The 22149-nt window shown below is 50.8% G+C and overlaps 12 pseudogenes; all 12 read right to left on the bottom strand.

Moving 5' to 3' along the window:
* Positions 1-2361: 2361 nt before the first annotated feature.
* Positions 2362-2481, bottom strand: LOC130349670 (5S ribosomal RNA; annotated as a pseudogene).
* A 1881-nt stretch (positions 2482-4362) lies between these two features.
* LOC130348438 (5S ribosomal RNA) lies at positions 4363-4482 on the bottom strand (annotated as a pseudogene).
* A 3361-nt stretch (positions 4483-7843) lies between these two features.
* LOC130329284 (5S ribosomal RNA) lies at positions 7844-7963 on the bottom strand (annotated as a pseudogene).
* Positions 7964-8639: 676 nt separating this feature from the next.
* On the bottom strand, positions 8640-8759 carry LOC130315040 (5S ribosomal RNA; annotated as a pseudogene).
* A 1768-nt stretch (positions 8760-10527) lies between these two features.
* Positions 10528-10647, bottom strand: LOC130349659 (5S ribosomal RNA; annotated as a pseudogene).
* Positions 10648-11314: 667 nt separating this feature from the next.
* Positions 11315-11434, bottom strand: LOC130352396 (5S ribosomal RNA; annotated as a pseudogene).
* A 2671-nt stretch (positions 11435-14105) lies between these two features.
* LOC130348039 (5S ribosomal RNA) lies at positions 14106-14225 on the bottom strand (annotated as a pseudogene).
* Positions 14226-14704: 479 nt separating this feature from the next.
* Positions 14705-14824, bottom strand: LOC130329317 (5S ribosomal RNA; annotated as a pseudogene).
* A 3079-nt stretch (positions 14825-17903) lies between these two features.
* LOC130352859 (5S ribosomal RNA) lies at positions 17904-18023 on the bottom strand (annotated as a pseudogene).
* Positions 18024-19901: 1878 nt separating this feature from the next.
* LOC130322752 (5S ribosomal RNA) lies at positions 19902-20021 on the bottom strand (annotated as a pseudogene).
* A 1282-nt stretch (positions 20022-21303) lies between these two features.
* Positions 21304-21423, bottom strand: LOC130327983 (5S ribosomal RNA; annotated as a pseudogene).
* Positions 21424-21505: 82 nt separating this feature from the next.
* On the bottom strand, positions 21506-21625 carry LOC130333533 (5S ribosomal RNA; annotated as a pseudogene).
* Positions 21626-22149: the final 524 nt, after the last annotated feature.

Below are 22149 nucleotides of genomic sequence, written 5' to 3'. Positions count from 1 at the left end.
GCTTCACACCTTGTATACTGTGGATTTAAGCATCAATAAATTCTTTTCGGAATCGGAGCGGAAAGCAGCAATAGAGCAAAATGTCAACGGCACCCAGGATTCCCAGCCAGTCTCCCATGCTGGTACTTACCGGGTCCTAAGCTGGGTAGCAGTCTGCGATCTGACGAGAGCAGGCGCGTTTAGCTTAGGATGGCCATTGACAGCTTCATGCTTTTTATACTGTGCATTTAAGCATCAATAAATCCTTTTCGGAATCGGAGAGGAAGGCGGCAACAGAGCAAAATGTCAATAGCACCTTGGATTGCCAGTCAGTCTCCCATGCCCGTACTTGCCGGGCAGCAGTCTGCGATCTGACAAGAACAGGCACATTCAGCTTAGGATAGCCGTAGACGGCTTCACACCCTGTATACTGTGGATTTAAGCATCAATAAATCCTTTTCGGAATCGGAGCGGAAGGCGGCTACAGAGCAAAATGTCAACAACACCTGGGATTCCCAGCCAGTCTCCCATGCTAGTACTTACCGGGCCCTAAGCTGGGTAGCAGTCTGCGAACTGACGAGAGAAGGCGCGTTCAGCTTAGGATGGCCGTTGACAGCTTCACGCCCTTTATACTGTGCATTTAAGCATCAATAAATCCTTTTCCGAATCGGAGCGGAAGGCAGCAACAAATTAAAATGTCAACTGCACCCGGGATTCCCAGCCAGTCTCCCATGCTGGTACTTACCAGGCCCTAAGCTGGGGAGCAGTCTGCGATCTGACGAGAGCAGGCGCGTTCAGCTTCGGATGGCCGTTGACAGCTTCACACTTTGTATACTGTGCATTTAAGCATCAATAAATCCTTTTCGGAATCGGAACTGAAGGCGGCATAAGAGCAAAATGTCAACGGCAACCGGGATTCCCAGCCAGTCTCCCATGCCAGTACTTACCGGGCCCTAAACTGGGTAGCAGTCTGCGATGTGACGAGAGCAGGCGCGTTCAGCTTAGGATGGCCATTGACAGCTTCATGATTTTTATACTGCGCATTTAAGCATCAATAAATCCTTTTTCGGAATCGGAGCGGAAGGCGGCAACAGAGCAAAATGTCAACTGCACCCGGGATTCCCAGCCAGTCTCCCATGCCGGTACTTACTGAGCCCTAAGCTGGGTAGCAGTCTGCAATCTGACGAGAGCAGGCACGTTCAGCTTAGGATGGCCGTTGACAGCTTCTCGCCCTTTATTCTGTGCATTTAGGCATCAATAAATCCTTTTCGGAATCGGAACGGAAGGCGGCAACAGAGCAAAATGTCAACGGCAGCCGAGATTCCCAGCCAGTGTCCCATGCCAGTACTTACCAGGCCCTAAGCTGGGTAGCAGTCTGCGATCTGACGAGAGCAGGCGCGTTCAGCTTAGGATGGCCATTGACAGCTTCATGCTTTTTATACTGTGCATTTAAGCATCAATAAATCCTTTTCGGAATCGGAACGGAAGGCGGCAACAGAGCAAAATGTCAACTGCACCCGGGATTCCCAGCCAGTCTCCCATGCCGGTACTTAATGGGCCCTAGGCTGGGTAGCAGTCTGCGATCTGACGAGAGCAGGCGCGTTCAGCTTAGGATGGCCATTGACAGCTTCATGCTTTTTATACTGTGCATTTAAGCATCAATAAATCCTTTTCGGAATCGGAACGGAAGGCGGCAACAGAGCATAATGTCAACTGCACCCGGGATTCCCAGGTGCATTTAAGCATCAATAAATATTTTTATTAATCGGAGAGGAAGGCGGCAACAAAGCAAAATGTCAACGGCACCTTGGATTGCCAGCCAGTCTCCCATGCCGGTAACTGCCGGGCAGCGGTCTGCGATCTGAGGAGAGCAGGCACGTTCAGGCTTAGGATGGCCGTTGACAGCTTCACACCCTGTGTATTGTGGATTTAAGCATCAATAAATCCTTTTCCGAATCGGAGCGGAAGGCGGCAACAGATTAAAATGTCAACTGCACCCGGGATTCCCAGCCAGTCTCCCATGCTGGTACTTACAGGGCCCTAAGCTGGGTAGAAGTCTGCAATCTGACGAGAGCAGGCGCGTTCAGCTTAGGATGGCCGTTGACAGCTTCACACTTTGTATACTGTGGATTTAAGTATCAATAAATAATTTTCGGACTCGTAGCAGAAACAGAGCAAAATGTCAACTCCACCCGGGATTCCCAGCCAGTCTCCCATGCTGGTACTTACCGGGCCCTAAGCTGGGTAGCAGTCTGCAATCTGACGAGAGCAGGCGCGTTCAGCTTAGGATGGCCGTTGACAGCTGCACGCCCTTTATACTGTGCATTTAAGCATCAATAAATCCTTTTCCGAATCGGAGCGGAAGGCAGCAACAGATTAAAATGTCAACTGCACCCGGGATTCCCAGCCAGTCTCCCATGCTGGTACTTACCAGGCCCTAAGCTGGGTAGCAGTCTGCGATCTGACGAGAGCAGGCGCGTTCAGCTTAGGATGGCCGTTGACAGCTTCATGCTTTTTATACTGTGCATTTAAGCATCAATAAATCCTTTTCGGAATCGGAACGGAAGGCGGCAACAGGGCATAATGTCAACTGCACCCGGGATTCCCAGCCAGTCTCCCATACCGGTACTTACTGGGCCCTAAGCTGGGTAGCAGTCTGCGATCTGACGAGAGCAGGCGCGTTCAGCTTAGGATGGCCGTTGACATCTTCACGCCTTGTATACTGTGGATTTAAGCATCAATAAATATTTTTATTAATCGGAGAGGAAGGCGGCAACAGAGCAAAATGTCAACTGCATCCGGGATTCCCAGCCAGTCTCCCATGCCGGTACTTACTGGGCCCTAAGCTGGGTAGCAGTCTGCAATCTGACGAGAGCAGGCGCGTTCAGCTTAGGATGGCCGTTGACAGTTTCTCGCCCTTTATACTGTGCATTTAGGCATCAATAAATCCTTTTCGGAATCGGAACGGAAGGCGGCAACAGAGCAAAATGTCAACGGCAGCCGAGATTCCCAGCCAGTGTCCCATGCCAGTACTTACCAGGCCCTAAGCTGGGTAGCAGTCTGCGATCTGACGAGAGCAGGCGCGTTCAGCTTAGGATGGCCATTGACAGCTTCATGCTTTTTATACTGTGCATTTAAGCATCAATAAATCCTTTTCGGAATCGGAACGGAAGGCGGCAACAGAGCAAAATGTCAACGGCAGCCGGGATTCCCAGCCAGTGTCCCATGCCGGTACTTACCGGGCCCTAAGATCTGTACCAGTCTGCGATCTGACGAGAGCAGGCGCGTTAAGCTTAGGATGGCCGTTGACAGCTTCACACCTTGTATACTGTGGATTTAAGCATCAATAAATTCTTTTCGGAATCGGAGCGGAAGGCAGCAATAGAGCAAAATGTCAATGGCAACCGGTATTCCCAGCCAGTCTCCCATGCCAGTACTTACCGGGCCCTAAGCTGGGTAGCAGTCTGCAATCTGACGAGAGCAGGCGCGTTCAGCTTAGGATGGCCATTGACAGCTTCATGCTTTTTATACTGTGCATTTAAGCATCAATAAATCCTTTTCGGAATCGGAACGGAAGGCGGCAACAGAGCAAAATGTCAACTGCACCCGGATTCCCAGCCAGTCTCCCATGCCGGTACTTACTGGGCACTAAGCTGGGTAGCGGTCTGCGATCTGACGAGAGCAGGCGCGTTCAGCTTAGGATGGCCGTTGACATCTTCACGCCTTGTATATTGTGGATTTAAGCATCAATAAATATTTTTGTTAATCGGAGAGGAAGGCGGCAACAGAGCAAAATGTCAATGGCACCTTGTATTGCCAGCCAGTCTCCCATGCCGGTAACTGCCGGGCAGCAGTCTGTGATCTGAGGAGAGCAGGCACGTTCAGGCTTAGGATGGCCGTTGACAGCTTCACACCCTGTGTGTTGTGGATTTAAGCATCAATAAATCCTTTTCCGAATCGGAGCGGAAGGCGGCAACAGATTAAAATGTCAAGTGCACCCGGGATTCCCAGCCAGTCTCCCATGCTGGTACTTACCAGGCCCTAAGCTGGGTAGAAGTCTGCGATCTGACGAGAGCAGGCGCGTTCAGCTTAGGATGGCCGTTGACAGCTTCACACTTTGTATACTGTGGATTTAAGCATCAATAAATAATTTTCGGACTCGTAGCAGAAACAGAGCAAAATGTCAACTCCACCCGGGATTCCCAGCCAGTCTCCCATGCTGGTACTTACCAGGCCTGAAGCTGGGTAGCAGTCTGCGATCTGACGAGAACAGGCGCATTCAGCTTAGGATGGCCGTAGACATCTTCACACCCTGTATACTGTGGATTTAAGCATCAATAAATCCTTTTCGGAATCGGAGCGTAAGGCGGCAACAGAGCAAAATGTCAACGACACCTGGGATTCCCAGCCAGTCTCCCATGCTGGTACTTTCCGAGCCCTAAGCTGGGTAGCAGTCTGCGATCGGATGAGAGCAGGCACGTTCAGCTTAGGATGGCCGTTGACAGCTTCTTGCCCTTTATACTGTGCATTTAAGCATCAATAAATCCTTTTCGGAATCGGAAACGGAAGGCGGCAACAGAGCAAAATGTCAACGGCAGCCGGGATTCCGAGCCAGTGTCCCATGCCGGTACTTACCGGGCCCTAAGATCTGTACCAGTCTGCGATCTGACAAGAGCAGGCGCGTTAAGCTTAGGATGGCCGTCGACAGCTTCACACCTTGTATACTGTGGATTTAAGCATCAATAAATTCTTTTCGGAATCGGAGCGGAAAGCAGCAATAGAGCAAAATGTCAACGGCACCCAGGATTCCCAGCCAGTCTCCCATGCTGGTACTTACCGGGTCCTAAGCTGGGTAGCAGTCTGCGATCTGACGAGAGCAGGCGCGTTCAGCTTAGGATGGCCATTGACAGCTTCATGCTTTTTATACTGTGCATTTAAGCATCAATAAATCCTTTTCGGAATCGGAGAGGAAGGCGGCAACAGAGCAAAATGTCAATAGCACCTTGGATTGCCAGCCAGTCTCCCATGCCCGTACTTGCCGGGCAGCAGTCTGCGATCTGACAAGAACAGGCACATTCAGCTTAGGATAGCCGTAGACGGCTTCACACCCTGTATACTGTGGATTTAAGCATCAATAAATCCTTTTCGGAATCGGAGCGGAAGGCGGCTACAGAGCAAAATGTCAACAACACCTGGGATTCCCAGCCAGTCTCCCATGCTAGTACTTACCGGGCCCTAAGCTGGGTAGCAGTCTGCGAACTGAAGAGAGCAGGCGCGTTCAGCTTAGGATGGCCGTTGACAGCTTCACGCCCTTTATACTGTGCATTTAAGCATCAATAAATCCTTTTCCGAATCGGAGCGGAAGGCAGCAACAAATTAAAATGTCAACTGCACCCGGGATTCCCAGCCAGTCTCCCATGCTGGTACTTACCAGGCCCTAAGCTGGGTAGCAGTCTGCGATCTGACGAGAGCAGGCGCGTTCAGCTTCGGATGGCCGTTGACAGCTTCACACTTTGTATACTGTGCATTTAAGCATCAATAAATCCTTTTCGGAATCGGAACTGAAGGCGGCATAAGAGCAAAATGTCAACGGCAACCGGGATTCCCAGCCAGTCTCCCATGCCAGTACTTACCGGGCCCTAAACTGGGTAGCAGTCTGCGATGTGACGAGAGCAGGCGCGTTCAGCTTAGGATGGCCATTGACAGCTTCATGATTTTTATACTGCGCATTTAAGCATCAATAAATCCTTTTTCGGAATCGGAGCGGAAGGCGGCAACAGAGCAAAATGTCAACTGCACCCGGGATTCCCAGCCAGTCTCCCATGCCGGTACTTACTGAGCCCTAAGCTGGGTAGCAGTCTGCAATCTGACGAGAGCAGGCACGTTCAGCTTAGGATGGCCGTTGACAGCTTCTTGCCCTTTATTCTGTGCATTTAGGCATCAATAAATCCTTTTCGGAATCGGAACGGAAGGCGGCAACAGAGCAAAATGTCAACGGCAGCCGAGATTCCCAGCCAGTGTCCCATGCCAGTACTTACCAGGCCCTAAGCTGGGTAGCAGTCTGCGATCTGACGAGAGCAGGCACGTTCAGCTTAGGATGGCCATTGACAGCTTCATGATTTTTATACTGTTCATTTAAGCATCAATAAATCCTTTTCGGAATCGGAACAGAAGGCGGCAACAGAGCAAAATGTCAACTGCACCCGGGATTCCCAGCCAGTCTCCCATGCCGGTACTTAATGGGCCCTAGGCTGGGTAGCAGTCTGCGATCTGACGAGAGCAGGCGCGTTCAGCTTAGGATGGCCATTGACAGCTTCATGCTTTTTATACTGTGCATTTAAGCATCAATAAATCCTTTTCGGAATCGGAACGGAAGGCGGCAACAGAGCATAATGTCAACTGCACCCGGGATTCCCAGGTGCATTTAAGCATCAATAAATATTTTTATTAATCGGAGAGGAAGGCGGCAACAAAGCAAAATGTCAACGGCACCTTGGATTGCCAGCCAGTCTCCCATGCCGGTAACTGCCGGGCAGCGGTCTGCGATCTGAGGAGAGCAGGCACGTTCAGGCTTAGGATGGCCGTTGACAGCTTCACACCCTGTGTCTTGTGGATTTAAGCATCAATAAATCCTTTTCCGAATCGGAGCGGAAGGCGGCAACAGATTAAAATGTCAACTGCACCCGGGATTCCCAGCCAGTCTCCCATGCTGGTACTTACAGGGCCCTAAGCTGGGTAGAAGTCTGCGATCTGACGAGAGCAGGCGCGTTCAGCTTAGGATGGCCGTTGACAGTTTCACACTTTGTATACTGTGGATTTAAGTATCAATAAATAATTTTCGGACTCGTAGCAGAAACAGAGCAAAATGTCAACTCCACCCGGGATTCCCAGCCAGTCTCCCATGCTGGTACTTACCGGGCCCTAAGCTGGGTAGTAGTCTGCAATCTGACGAGAGCAGGCGCGTTCAGCTTAGGATGGCCGTTGACAGCAGCACGCCCTTTATACTGTGCATTTAAGCATCAATAAATCCTTTTCCGAATCGGAGCGGAAGGCAGCAACAGATTAAAATGTCAACTGCACCCGGGATTCCCAGCCAGTCTCCCATGCTGGTACTTACCAGGTCCTAAGCTGGGTAGCAGTCTGCGATCTGACGAGAGCAGGCGCGTTCAGCTTAGGATGGCCGTTGACAGCTTCATGCTTTTTATACTGTGCATTTAAGCATCAATAAATCCTTTTCGGAATCGGAACGGAAGGCGGCAACAGGGCATAATGTCAACTGCACCCGGGATTCCCAGCCAGTCTCCCATGCCGGTACTTACTGGGCCCTAAGCTGGGTAGCAGTCTGCGATCTGACGAGAGCAGGCGCGTTCAGCTTAGGATGGCCGTTGACATCTTCATGCCTTGTATACTGTGGATTTAAGCATCAATAAATATTTTTATTAATCGGAGAGGAAGGCGGCAACAAAGCAAAATTTTAACGGCACCTTGGATTGCCAGCCAGTCTCCCATGCCGGTAACTGCCGGGCAGCAGTCTGCGATCTGAGGAGAAGCAGGCACGTTCAGGCTTAGGATGGCCGTTGACAGCTTCACACCCTGTGTATTGTGGATTTAAGCATCAATAAATCCTTTTCCGAATCGGAGCGGAAGGCGGCAACAGATTAAAGTGTCAACTGCACCCGGGATTCCCAGACAGTCTCCCATGCTGGTACTTACCAGGCCCTAAGCTGGGTAACAGTCTGCGATCTGACAAGAACAGGCGCATTCAGCTTAGGATGGCCGTAGACATCTTCACACCCTGTATACTGTGGATTTAAGCATCAATAAATCGTAAGCGTAAGGAGCGTAAGGCGGCAACAGAGCAAAAGGTCAACTGCACCTGGGATTCCCAGCCAGTCTCCCATGCTGGTACTTACCGGGCCCTAAGCTGGGTAGCAGTCTGCGTTCTGACGAGAGCAGGCACATTCAGCTTAGGATGGCCGTTGACAGCTTCTCGCCCTTTATACTGTGCATTTAAGCATCAATAAATCCTTTTCGGAATCGGAAACGGAAGGCGGCAACAGAGCAAAATGTCAACGGCAGCCGGGATTCCCAGCCAGTGTCCCATGCCGGTACTTACCGGCCCAAAGATCTGTACCAGTCTGCGATCTGATAAGAGCAGGCGCGTTAAGCTTAGGATGGCCGTCGACAGCTTCACACCTTGTATACTGTGGATTTAAGCATCAATAAATTCTTTTCGGAATCGGAGCGGAAGGCAGCAATAGAGCAAAATGTCAACCGCACCCGGGATTCCCAGCCAGTCTCCCATGCCAGTACTTACCGGGCCCTAAGCTGGGTAGCAGTCTGCGATCTGACGAGAGCAGGCACGTTCAGCTTAGGACAGCCATTGACAGCTTCATGCTTTTTATACTGTGCATTTAAGCATCAATAAATCCTTTTCGGAATCGGAGAGGAAGGCGGCAACAGAGCAAAATGTCAGTAGCACCTTGGATTGCCAGCCAGTCTCCCATGCCCGTACTTGCCGGGCAGCAGTCTGCGATCTGACAAGAACAGGCACATTCAGCTTAGGATAGCCGTAGACGGCTTCACACCCTGTATACTGTGGATTTAAGCATCAATAAATCCTTTTCGGAATCGGAGCGGAAGGCGGCTACAGAGCAAAATGTCAACAACACCTGGGATTCCCAGCCAGTCTCCCATGCTAGTACTTACCGGGCCCTAAGCTGGGTAGCAGTCTGCGATCTGACGAGAGCAGGCGCGTTCAGCTTAGGATGGCCGTTGACAGCTTCACGCCCTTTATACTGTGCATTTAAGCATCAATAAATCCTTTTCCGAATCGGAGCGGAAGGCAGCAACAAATTAAAATGTCAACTGCACCCGGGATTCCCAGCCAGTCTCCCATGCTGGTACTTACCAGGCCCTAAGCTGGGTAGCAGTCTGCGATCTGACGAGAGCAGGCACGTTCAGCTTCGGATGGCCGTTGACAGCTTCACACTTTGTATACTGTGCATTTAAGCATCAATAAATCCTTTTCGGAATCGGAACTGAAGGCGGCATAAGAGCAAAATGTCAACGGCAACCGGGATTCCCAGCCAGTCTCCCATGCCAGTACTTACCGGGCCCTAAGCTGGGTAGCAGTCTGCGATGTGACGAGAGCAGGCGCGTTCAGCTTAGGATGGCCATTGACAGCTTCATGATTTTTATACTGCGCATTTAAGCATCAATAAATCCTTTTTCGGAATCGGAGCGGAAGGCGGCAACAGAGCAAAATGTCAACTGCACCCGGGATTCCCAGCCAGTCTCCCATGCCGGTACTTACTGAGCCCTAAGGTGGGTAGCAGTCTGCAATCTGACGAGAGCAGGCACGTTCAGCTTAGGATGGCCGTTGACAGCTTCTCGCCCTTTATACTGTGCATTTAGGCATCAATAAATCTTTTTCGGAATCGGAACGGAAGGCGGCAACAGAGCAAAATGTCAACGGCAGCCGAGATTCCCAGCCAGTGTCCCATGCCAGTACTTACCAGGCCCTAAGCTGGGTAGCAGTCTGCGATCTGACGAGAGCAGGCACGTTCAGCTTAGGATGGCCATTGACAGCTTCATGATTTTTATACTGTGCATTTAAGCATCAATAAATCCTTTTCGGAATCGTAACGGAAGGCGGCAACAGAGCAAAATGTCAACTGCACCCGGGATTCCCAGCCAGTCTCCCATGCCGGTACTTAATGGGCCCTAGGCTGGGTAGCAGTCTGCGATCTGACGAGAGCAGGCGCGTTCAGCTTAGGATGGCCATTGACAGCTTCATGCTTTTTATACTGTGCATTTAAGCATCAATAAATCCTTTTCAGAATCGGAACGGAAGGCGGCAACAGAGCATAATGTCAACTGCACCCGGGATTCCCAGGTGCATTTAAGCATCAATAAATATTTTTATTAATCGGAGAGGAAGGCGGCAACAAAGCAAAATGTCAACGGCACCTTGGATTGCCAGCCAGTCTCCCATGCCGGTAACTGCCGGGCAGAGGTCTGCGATCTGAGGAGAGCAGGCACGTTCAGGCTTAGGATGGCCGTTGACAGCTTCACACCCTGTGTATTGTGGATTTAAGCATCAATAAATCCTTTTCCGAATCGGAGCGGAAGGCGGCAACAGATTAAAATGTCAACTGCACCCGGGATTCCCAGCCAGTCTCCCATGCTGGTACTTACAGGGCCCTAAGCTGGGTAGAAGTCTGCGATCTGACGAGAGCAGGCGCGTTCAGCTTAGGATGGCCGTTGACAGCTTCACACTTTGTATACTGTGGATTTAAGTATCAATAAATAATTTTCGGACTCGTAGCAGAAACAGAGCAAAATGTCAACTCCACCCGGGATTCCCAGCCAGTCTCCCATGCTGGTACTTACCGGGCCCTAAGCTGGGTAGCAGTCTGCAATCTGACGAGAGCAGGCGCGTTCAGCTTAGGATGGCTGTTGACAGCTGCACGCCCTTTATACTGTGCATTTAAGCATCAATAAATCCTTTTCCGAATCGGAGCGGAAGGCAGCAACAGATTAAAATGTCAACTGCACCCGGGATTCCCAGCCAGTCTCCCATGCTGGTACTTACCAGGCCCTAAGCTGGGTAGCAGTCTGCGATCTGACGAGAGCAGGCGCGTTCAGCTTAGGATGGCCGTTGACAGCTTCATGCTTTTTATACTGTGCATTTAAGCATCAATAAATCCTTTTCGGAATCGGAACGGAAGGCGGCAACAGGGCATAATGTCAACTGCACCCGGGATTCCCAGACAGTCTCCCATGCCAGTACTTACTGGGCCCTAAGCTGGGTAGCAGTCTGCGATCTGACGAGAGCAGGCGCGTTCAGCTTAGGATGGCCGTTGACATCTTCACGCCTTGTATACTGTGGATTTAAGCATCAATAAATATTTTTATTAATCGGAGAGGAAGGCGGCAACAAAGCAAAATTTTAACGGCACCTTGGATTGCCAGCCAGTCTCCCATGCCGGTAACTGCCGGGCAGCAGTCTGCGATCTGAGGAGAAGCAGGCACGTTCAGGCTTAGGATGGCCGTTGACAGCTTCACACCCTGTGTATTGTGGATTTAAGCATCAATAAATCCTTTTCCGAATCGGAGCGGAAGGCGGCAACAGATTAAAGTGTCAACTGCACCCGGGATTCCCAGACAGTCTCCCATGCTGGTACTTACCAGGCCCTAAGCTGGGTAACAGTCTGCGATCTGACAAGAACAGGCGCATTCAGCTTAGGATGGCCGTAGACATCTTCACACCCTGTATACTGTGGATTTAAGCATCAATAAATCGTAAGCGTAAGGAGGCAACAGAGCAAAAGGTCAACTGCACCTGGGATTCCCAGCCAGTCTCCCATGCTGGTACTTACCGGGCCCTAAGCTGGGTAGCAGTCTGCGATCTGACGAGAGCAGGCACGTTCAGCTTAGGATGGCCGTTGACAGCTTCTCGCACTTTATACTGTGCATTTAAGCATCAATAAATCCTTTTCGGAATCGGAAACGGAAGGCGGCAACAGAGCAAAATGTCAACGGCAGCCGGGATTCCCAGCCAGTGTCCCATGCCGGTACTTACCGGCCCAAAGATCTGTACCAGTCTGCGATCTGATAAGAGCAGGCGCGTTAAGCTTAGGATGGCCGTCGACAGCTTCACACCTTGTATACTGTGGATTTAAGCATCAATAAATTATTTTCGGAATCGGAGCGGAAGGCAGCAATAGAGCAAAATGTCAACGGCACCCGGGATTCCCAGCCAGTCTCCCATGCCAGTACTTACCAGGCCCTAAGCTTGGTAGCAGTCTGCGATCTGACGAGAGCAGGCGCGTTCAGCTTAGGACAGCCATTGACAGCTTCATGCTTTTTATACTGTGCATTTAAGCATCAATAAATTCTTTTCGGAATCGGAGAGGAAGGCAGCAACAGAGCAAAATGTCAATAGCACCTTGGATTGCCAGCCAGTCTCCCATGCCCGTACTTGCCGGGCAGCAGTCTGCGATCTGACAACAACAGGCACATTCAGCTTAGGATAGCCGTAGACGGCTTCACACCCTCTATACTGTGGATTTAAGCATCAATAAATCCTTTTCGGAATCGGAGCGGAAGGCGGCTACAGAGCAAAATGTCAACAACACCTGGGATTCCCAGCCAGTCTCCCATGCTGGTACCTATCGGGCCCTAAGCTGGGTAGCAGTCTGCGATCTGACGAGAGCAGGCGCGTTCAGCTTAGGATGGCCGTTGACAGCTTCACGCCCTTTATACTGTGCATTTAAGCATCAATAAATCCTTTTCCGAATCGGAGCGGAAGGCGGCAACAGATTAAAATGTCAACTGCACCCGGGATTCCCAGCCAGTCTCCCATGCTGGTACTTACCAGGCCCTAAGCTGGGTATCAGTCTGCGATCTGACGAGAGCAGGCGCGTTCAGCTTAGGATGGCCGTTGACAGGTTCACACTTTGTATACTGTGCATTTAAGCATCAATAAATCCTTTTCGGAATCAGAACGGAAGGCGGCAACAGAGCAAAATGTCAATGGCAACCGGTATTCCCAGCCAGTCTCCCATGCCAGTACTTACCGGGCCCTAAGATCTGTACCAGTCTGCGATCTGACGAGAGCAGGCGCGTTAAGCTTAGGATGGCCGTTGACAGCTTCACACCTTGTATACTGTGGATTTAAGCATCAATAAATTATTTTCGGAATCGGAGCGGAAGGCAGCAATAGAGCAAAATGTCAATGGCAACCGGTATTCCCAGCCAGTCTCCCATGCCAGTACTTACCGGGCCCTAAGCTGGGTAGCAGTCTGCAATCTGACGAGAGCAGGTGCGTTCAGCTTAGGATGGCCATTGACAGCTTCATTCTTTTTATACTGTGCATTTAAGCATCAATAAATCCTTTTCGGAATCGGAACGGAAGGCGGCAACAGAGCAAAATGTCAACTGCACCCAGATTCCCAGCCAGTCTCCCATGCCGGTACTTACTGGGCCCTAAGCTGGGTAGCGGTCTGCGATCTGACGAGAGCAGGCGCGTTCAGCTTAGGATGGCCGTTGACATCTTCATGCTTTGTATATTGTGGATTTAAGCATCAATAAATATTTTTATTAATCGGAGAGGAAGGCGGCAACAGAGCAAAATGTCAATGGCACCTTGTATTGCCAGCCAGTCTCCCATGCCGGTAACTGCCGGGCAGCAGTCTGTGATCTGAAGGGAGCAGGCACGTTCAGGCTTAGGATGGCCGTTGACAGCTTCACACCCTGTGTACTGTGGATTTAAGCATCAATAAATCCTTTTCCGAATCGGAGCGGAAGGCGGCAACAGATTAAAATGTCAACTGCACCCGGGATTCCCAGCCAGTCTCCCATGCTGGTACTTACCAGGCCCTAAGCTGGGTAGAAGTCTGCGATCTGACGAGAGCAGGCGCGTTCAGCTTAGGATGGCCGTTGACAGCTTCACACTTTGTGTACTGTGGATTTAAGCATCAATAAATAATTTTCGGAATCGGAGCAGAAACAGAGCAAAATGTCAACTGCACCCGGGATTCCCAGCCAGTCTCCCATGCTGGTACTTACCAGGCCCGAAGCTGGGAAGCAGTCTGCGATCTGACGAGAGCAGGCGCGTTCAGCTTAGGATGGCCATTGAAAGCTTCTTGCTTTTTATACTGTGCATTTAAGCATCAATAAATCCTTTTCGGAATCGGAGAGGAAGGCGGCAACAGAGCAAAATGTCAATAGCACCTTGGATTGCCAGCCAGTCTACCATGCCCGTACTTGCCGGGCAGCAGTCTGCGATCTGACAAGAACAGGCACATTCAGCTTAGGATAGCCGTAGACGGCTTCACACCCTGTATATTGTGAATTTAAGCATCAATAAATCCTTTTCGGAATCGGAGCAAAATGTCTACAGAGCTACAGAGCAAAATGTCAACAACACCTGAGATTCCCAGCCAGTCTCCCATGCTGGTACTTACTGGGCCCTAAGCTGGGTAAAAGTCTGCGATCTGACAAGAACAGGCACATTCAGCTTAGGATAGCCGTAGACGGCTTCACACCCTGTATACTGTGGATTTAAGCATCAATAAATCCTTTTCCAAATCGGAGCGGAAGGCGGCTACAGAGCAGAATGTCAACAACACCTGGGATTCCCAGCCAGTCTCCCATGCTGGTACTTACCAGGCCCTAAGCTGGGTAGCAGTCTGCGATCTGACGAGAGCAGGCGCGTTCAGCTTAGGAAGGCCGTTGACAGCTTCACACTTTGTATACTGTGGATTTAAGCATCAATAAATAATTTTCTGAATCGGAGCAGAAACAGAGCAAAATGTCAACTGCACCCGGGATTCCCAGCCAGTCTCCCATGCTGGTACTTAACGGGCCCTAAGCTGGGTAGCAGTCTGCGATCTGACGAGGGCAGGCGCGTTCAGCTTAGGATGGCCGTTGACAGCTTCACGCCCTTTATACTGTGCATTTAAGCATCAATAAATCCTTTTCCGAATCGGAGCGGAAGGCGGCAACAGATTAAAGTGTCAACTGCACCCGGGATTCCCAGCCAGTTTCCAACGCTGATACCTACCAGGCCCTAAGCTGGGAAGCAGTCTGCGATCTGACGAGAGCAGGCGCGTTTAGCTTAGGATGGCCGTTGACAGCTTCTCGCCCTTTATACTGTGCATTTAGGCATCAATAACTCCTTTTCGGAATCGGAACGGAAGGCGGCAACAGAGCAAAATGTCAACGGCAGCCGGGATTCCCAGCCAGTCTCCCATGCCAGTACTTACCGGGCCCTAAGCTGGGTAGCAGTCTGCGATCTGACGAGAGCAGGCGCGTTCAGCTTAGGATGGCCGTTGACATCTTCATGCCTTGTATACTGTGGATTTAAGCATCAATAAATATTTTTTTTAATCGGAGAGGAAGGCTGCAACAGATCAAAATGTCAATAGCACCTTGGATTGCCAGCCAGTCTCCCATGCCCGTATTTGCCGGGCAGCAGTCTGCGATCTGACAAGAACAGGCGCATTCAGCTTAGGATAGCCGTAGACGGTTTCACACCCTGTATATTGTGGATTTAAGCATCAATAAATCCTTTTCGGAATCGGAGCAAAATGTCTACAGAGCTACAGAGCAAAATGTCAACAACACCTGAGATTCACAGCCAGTCTCCCATGCTGGTACTTACCGGGCCCTAACCTGGGTAGCAGTCTGCGATCTGACGAGAGCAGGCGCGTTCAGCTTAGGATGGCCGTTAACAGCTTCATGCCCTTTATACTGTGCATTTTAGCATCAATAAATCCTTTTCCGAATCGGAGCGGAAGGCGGCAACAGATTAAAATGTCAACTGCACCCGGGATTCCCAGCCAGTCTCCCATGCTGGTTCTTACCAGGCCCTAAGCTGGGTAGCAGTCTGCGATCTGCCGAGAGCAGGCGCGTTCAGCTTAGGATGGCCGTTGACAGCTTCACATTTTGTATACTGTGCATTTAAGCATCAATAAATCCTTTTCGGAATCGGAACGGAAGGCGGCAACAGAGCAAAATGTCAACAGCAGCCGGGATTCCCAGCCAGTCTCCCATGCTGGTACTTACCGGGCCCTAAGCTGGGTAGCAGTCTGCGATCGGACGAGAGGAGGCGCATACAGCTAAGGATGGCTGTTGACAGCTTCTCGCCCTTTATACTGTGCATTTAAGCATCAATAAATCCTTTTCGGAATCGGAACGGAACGGAAGGCGGCAACAGAGCAAAATGTCAACGGCAGCCGGGATTCCCAGCCAGTGTCCCATGCCGGTACTTACCGGGCCCTAAGATCTGTACCAGTCTGCGATCTGACGAGAGCAGGCGCGTTAAGCTTAGGATGGCCGTCGACAGCTTCACACCTTGTATACTGTGGATTTAAGCATCAATAAATTCTTTTCGGAATCGAAGCGGAGGGCAGCAATAGAGCAAAATGTCAACGGCACCTGGGATTCCCAGCCAGTCTCCCAGGCCAGTACTTACCGGGCCCTAAGTTGGGTAGCAGTCTGCGATCTGACGAGACCAGGCGCGTTCAGCTTAGGATGGCCGTTGACAGCATCTTGCCCTTTATACTGTGCATTTAAGCATCAATAAATCCTTTTCGGAATCGGAACGGAAGGCGGCAACAGAGCAAAATGTCAACGGCAGCCGGGATTTCCAGCCAGTGTCTCATGCCGGTACTTACCGGGCCCTAAAATCTGTACCAGTCTGCGATCTGACGAGAGCAGGCGAGTTAAGCTTAGGATGGCCGTCGACAGCTTCACACCTTGTATACTGTGGATTTAAGCATCAATAAATTCTTTTCGGAATCGGAGCGGAAGGCAGCAATAGAGCAAAATTTCAACAGCACCCGGGATTCCCAGCCAGTCTCCCATGCCAGTACTTACCGGGCCCTAAGCTGGGTCGCAGTCTGCGATCGGACGAGTGCAGGCGCGTTCAGCTTAGGATGGCCATTGACAGCTTCATGCTTTTTATACTGTGCATTTAAGCATCAATAAATCCTTTTCGGAATCGGAGAGGAAGGCGGCAACAGAGCAAAATGTCAATAGCACCTTGGATTGCCAGCCAGTCTCCCATGCCCGTACTTGCCGGGCAGCAGTCTGCGATCTGACAAGAACAGGCACATTCAGCTTAGGATAGCCGTAGACGGCTTCACACCCTGTATACTGTGGATTTAAGCACCAATAAATCCTTTTCGGAATCGCAGCGGAAGGCGGCTACAGAGCAAAATGTCAACAACACCTGGGATTCCCAGCCAGTCTCCCATGCTGGTACTTACCGGGACTAAGCTAGGTAGCAGTCTGCGATCTGACGAGAGCAGGCGCGTTCAGCTTAGGATGGCTGTTGACAGCTTCATGCCCTTTATACTGTGCATTTAAGCATCAATAAATAATTTTCCGAATCGGAGCGGAAGGCGGCAACAGAGCAAAATGTCAACTGCACCCGGGATTCCCAGCCAGTGTCCCATGCCGGTACCTACCGGGCCCTGAGATCTGTACCAGTCTGCGATCTGACGAGAGCAGGCGCGTTAAGCTTAGGATGGCCGTTGACAGCTTCACACTTTGTATACTGTGGATTTAAGCATCAATAAATAATTTTCGGAATCGGAGCAGAAACAGAGCAAACTGTCAACTGCACCCGGGATTCCCAGCCAGTCTCCCATGCTGGTACTTACCAGGCCCGAAGCTGGGAAGCAGTCTGCGATCTGACGAGAACAGGCGCATTCAGCTTAGGATGGCCGTAGACATCTTCACACCCTGTATACTGTGGATTTAAGCATCAATAAATCCTTTTCGGAATCGGAGCGTAAGGCGGCAACAGAGCAAAATGTCAACGGCAGCCGGGATTCCCAGCCAGTGTCCCATGCCGGTACTTACCGGGACCTAAGATCTGTACCAGTCTGCGATCTGACGAGAGCAGGCGCGTTAAGCTTAGGATGGCCGTCGACAGCTTCACACCTTGTATACTGTGGATTTAAGCATCAATAAATTCTTTTCGGAATCGGAGCGGAGGGCAGCAATAGAGCAAAATGTCAACGGCACCTGGGATTCCCAGCCAGTCTCCCATGCCAGTACTTACCGCGCCCTAAGCTGGGTAGCAGTCTGCGATCTGACGAGAGCAGGCGCGTTCAGCTTAGGATGGCCATTGACAGCTTCATGCTTTTTATACTGTGCATTTAAGCATCAATAAATCCTTTTCGGAATCGGAGAGGAAGGCGGCAACAGAGCAAAATGTCAATAGTTCCTTGGATTGCCAGCCAGTCTCCCATGCCCGTACTTGCCGGGCAGCAGTCTGCGATCTGACAAGAACAGGCACATTCAGCTTAGGATAGCCGTAGACGGCTTCACACCCTGTATACTGTGGATTTAAGCATCAATAAATCCTTTTCTGAATCGAAGCGGAAGGCGGCTACAGAGCAAATTGTCAACAACACCTGGGATTCCCAGCCAGTCTCCCATGCTGATACTTACCGGGCCCTAAGCTGGGTAGCAGTCTGCGATCTGACGAGAGCAGGCGCGTTCAGCTTAGGATGGCCGTTGACAGCTTCCCACTTTGTATACTGTGGATTTAAGCATCAATAAATAATTTTCGGAATCGGAGCAGAAACAGAGCAAAATGTCAACTGCACCCGGGATTCCCAGCCAGTCTCCCATGCTGGTACTTAACGGGCCCTAAGCTGGGTAGCAGTCTGCGATCTGACGAGGGCAGGCGCGTTCAGCTTAGGATGGCCGTTTACAGCTTCACGCCCTTTATACTGTGCATTTAAGCATCAATAAATCCTTTTCCGAATCGGAGCGGAAGGCGGCAACAGATTAAAGTGTCAACTGCACCCGGGATTCCCAGCCAGTTTCCAATGCTGGTACCTACCAGGCCCTAAGCTGGGAAGCAGTCTGCGATCTGACGAGAGCAGGCGCGTTCAGCTTAGGATGGCCGTTGACAGCTTCTCGCCCTTTATACTGTGCATTTAGGCATCAATAAATCCTTTTCGGAATCGGAACGGAAGGCGGCAACAGAGCAAAATGTCAACGGCAGCCGGGATTCCCAGCCAGTCTCCCATGCCAGTACTTACCGGGCCCTAAGCTGGGTAGCAGTCTGCGATCTGACGAGAGCAGGCGCGTTCAGCTTAGGATGGCTGTTGACATTTTCATGCCTTGTATACTGTGGATTTAAGCATCAATAAATATTTTTTTTAATCGGAGAGGAAGGCTGCAACAGATCAAAATGTCAATAGCACCTTGAATTGCCAGCCAGTCTCCCATGCCCGTATTTGCCGGGCAGCAGTCTGCGATCTGACAAGAACAGGCGCATTCAGCTTAGGATAGCCGTAGACGGTTTCACACCCTGTATATTGTGGATTTAAGCATCAATAAATCCTTTTCGGAATCGGAGCGGAAGGCGGCAACAGATTAAAATGTCAACTGCACCCGGGATTCCCAGCCAGTCTCCCATGCTGGTTCTTACCAGGCCCTAAGCTGGGTAGCAGTATGCGATCTGCCGAGAGCAGGCGCGTTCAGCTTAGGATGGCCGTTGACAGCTTCACATTTTGTATACTGTGCATTTAAGCATCAATAAATCCTTTTCGGAATCGGAACGGAAGGCGGCAACAGAGCAAAATGTCAACGGCAGCCGGGATTCCCAGCCAGTCTCCCATGCTGGTACTTACCGGGCCCTAAGCTGGGTAGCAGTCTGCGATCGGACGAGAGGAGGCGCATACAGCTAAGGATGGCTGTTGACAGCTTCTTGCCCTTTATACTGTGCATTTAAGCATCAATAAATCCTTTTCGGAATCGGAACGGAACGGAAGGCGGCAACAGAGCAAAATGTCAACGGCAGCCGGGATTCCCAGCCAGTGTCCCATGCCGGTACTTACCGGGCCCTAAGATCTGTACCAGTCTGCGATCTGACGAGAACAGGCGCATTCAGCTTAGGATGGCCGTAGACATCTTCACACCCTGTATACTGTGGATTTAAGCATCAATAAATCCTTTTCGGAATCGGAGCGTAAGGCGGCAACAGAGCAAAATGTCAACGGCAGCCGGGATTCCCAGCCAGTGTCCCATGCCGGTACTTACCGGGCCCTAAGATCTGTACCAGTCTGCGATCTGACGAGAGCAGGCGCGTTAAGCTTAGGATGGCCGTTGACAGCTTCCCACTTTGTATACTGTGGATTTAAGCATCAATAAATAATTTTCGGAATCGGAGCAGAAACATAGCAAAATGTCAACGGCAGCCGGGATTCCAGCCAGTCTCCCATGCTGGTACTTACCAGGCCCGAAGTTGGGTAGCAGTCTGCGATCTGACGAGAACAGGCGCATTCAGCTTAGGAAGGCCGTAGACATCTTCACACCCTGTATACTGTGGATTTAAGCATCAATAAATCCTTTTCGGAATCGGAGCGGAAGGCGGCAACAGAACAAAATGTCAACGACACCTGGGATTCCCAGCCAGTCTCCCATTCTGGTACTTACCGGGCCCTAAGCTGGGTAGCAGTCTGCGATCTGACGAGAGCAGGCACGTTCAGCTTAGGATGGCCGTTGACAGCTTCTCGCCCTTTATACTGTGCATTTAAGCATCAATAAATCCTTTTCGGAATCGGAACGGAAGGCGGCAACAGAGCAAAATGTCAACGGCAGCCGGGATTCCCAGCCAGTGTCTCATGCCGGTACTTACCGGGCCCTAAGATCTGTACCAGTCTGCGATCTGACGAGAGCAGGCGCGTTAAGCTTAGGATGGCCGTCGACAGCTTCACACCTTGTATACTATGGATTTAAGCATCAATAAATTCTTTTCGGAATCGGAGCGGAAGGCAGCAATAGAGCAAAATGTCAACAGCACCCGGGATTCCCAGCCAGTCTCCCATGCCAGTACTTACCGGGCCCTAAACTGTGTAGCAGTCTGCGATCGGACAAGTGCAGGCACGTTCAGCTTAGGATGGCCATTGACAGCTTAATGCTTTTTTATACTGTGCATTTAAGCATCAATAAATCCTTTTCGGAATCGGAGAGGAAGGCGGCAACAGAGCAAAATGTCAATAGCACCTTGGATTGCCAGCCAGTCTCTCATGCCCGTACTTGCCGGGCAGCAGTCTGCGATCTGACAAGAACAGGCACATTCAGCTTAGGATAGCCGTAGACGGCTTCACACCCTGTATACTGTGGATTTAAGCATCAATAAATCCTTTTCGGAATCGGAGCGGAAGGCGGCTACAGAGCAAAATGTCAACAACACCTGGGATTCCCAGCCAGTCTCCCATGCTGGTACTTACCGGGCCTAGGCTGGGTAGCGGTCTGCGATCTGACGAGAGCAGGCGCGTTCAGCTTAGGATGGCCGTTGACAGCTTCGCGCCCTTTATACTGTGCATTTAAGCATCAATAAATAATTTTCCGAATCGGAGCGGAAGGCGGCAACAGAGCAAAATGTCAACTGCACCCGGGATTCCCAGCCAGTCTCCCAAGCTGGTACTTACCGGGCCCTAAGCTGGGTAGCAGTCTGCGATCTGACGAGAGCAGGCGCGTTCAGCTTAGGATGGCCGTTGACAGCTTCTCGACCTTTATACTGTGCATTTAAGCATCAATAAATCCTTTTCGGAATCGGAACGGAAGGCGGCAACAGAGCAAAATGTCAACGGCAGCCGGGATTCCCAGCCAGTGTCCCATGCCGGTACTTACCGGGCCCTAAGATCTGTACCAGTCTGCGATCTGACGAGAACAGGCGCATTTAGCTTAGGATGGCCGTAGACATCTTCACACCCTGTATACTGTGCATTTAAGCATCAATAAATCCTTTTCAGAATCGGAACGGAAGGCGGCAACAGATTAAAATGTCAACTGCACCCGGGATTCCCAGCCAGTCTCCCATGCTGGTACTTACCAGGCCCTAAGCTGGGTAGCAGTCTGCGATCTGATGAGAGCAGGCGCGTTCAGCTTAGGATGGCCGTTGACAGCTTCAAATTTTGTATACTGTGCATTTAAGCATCAATAAATCCTTTTCGGAATCGAAACGGAAGGCGGCAACAGAGCAAAATGTCAACGGCAGCCGGGATTCCCAGCCAGTCTCCCATGCTGGTACTTACCGGGCCCTAAGCTGGGTAGCAGTCTGCGATCTGACGAGAGCAGGCGCGTTCAGCTTAGGATGGCCGTTGACAGCTTCTTGCCCTTTATACTGTGCATTTAAGCATCAATAAATCCTTTTCGTAATCGGAACGGAAGGCGGCAACAGAGCAAAATGTCAACGGCAGCCGGGATTCCCAGCCAGTGTCCCATGGCGGTACTTACCGGGCCTTAAGATCTGTACCAGTCTGCGATCTGACGAGAACAGGCGCATTCAGCTTAGGATGGCCGTAGACATCTTCACACCCTGTATACTGTGGATTTAAGCATCAATAAATCCTTTTCGGAATCGGAGCGGAAAGCAGCAATAGAGCAAAATGTCAACGGCACCCGGGATTCCCAGCCAGTCTCCCATGCTGGTACTTACCGGGCCCTAAGCTGGGTAGCAGTCTGCGATCTGACGAGAGCAGGCGCGTTCAGCGTAGGATGGCCATTGACAGCTTCATGCTTTTTATACTGTGCATTTAAGCATCAATAAATCCTTTTCGGAATCGGAGAGGAAGGCGGCAACAGAGCAAAATGTCAATAGCACCTTGGATTGCCAGCCAGTCTCCCATG

Source organism: Hyla sarda, chromosome 1 (assembly GCF_029499605.1).
Source record: "Hyla sarda isolate aHylSar1 chromosome 1, aHylSar1.hap1, whole genome shotgun sequence".
In the NCBI taxonomy this organism is placed as follows: domain Eukaryota; kingdom Metazoa; phylum Chordata; class Amphibia; order Anura; family Hylidae; genus Hyla; species Hyla sarda.
This window is presented reverse-complemented; position numbering and strand designations above follow the sequence as displayed.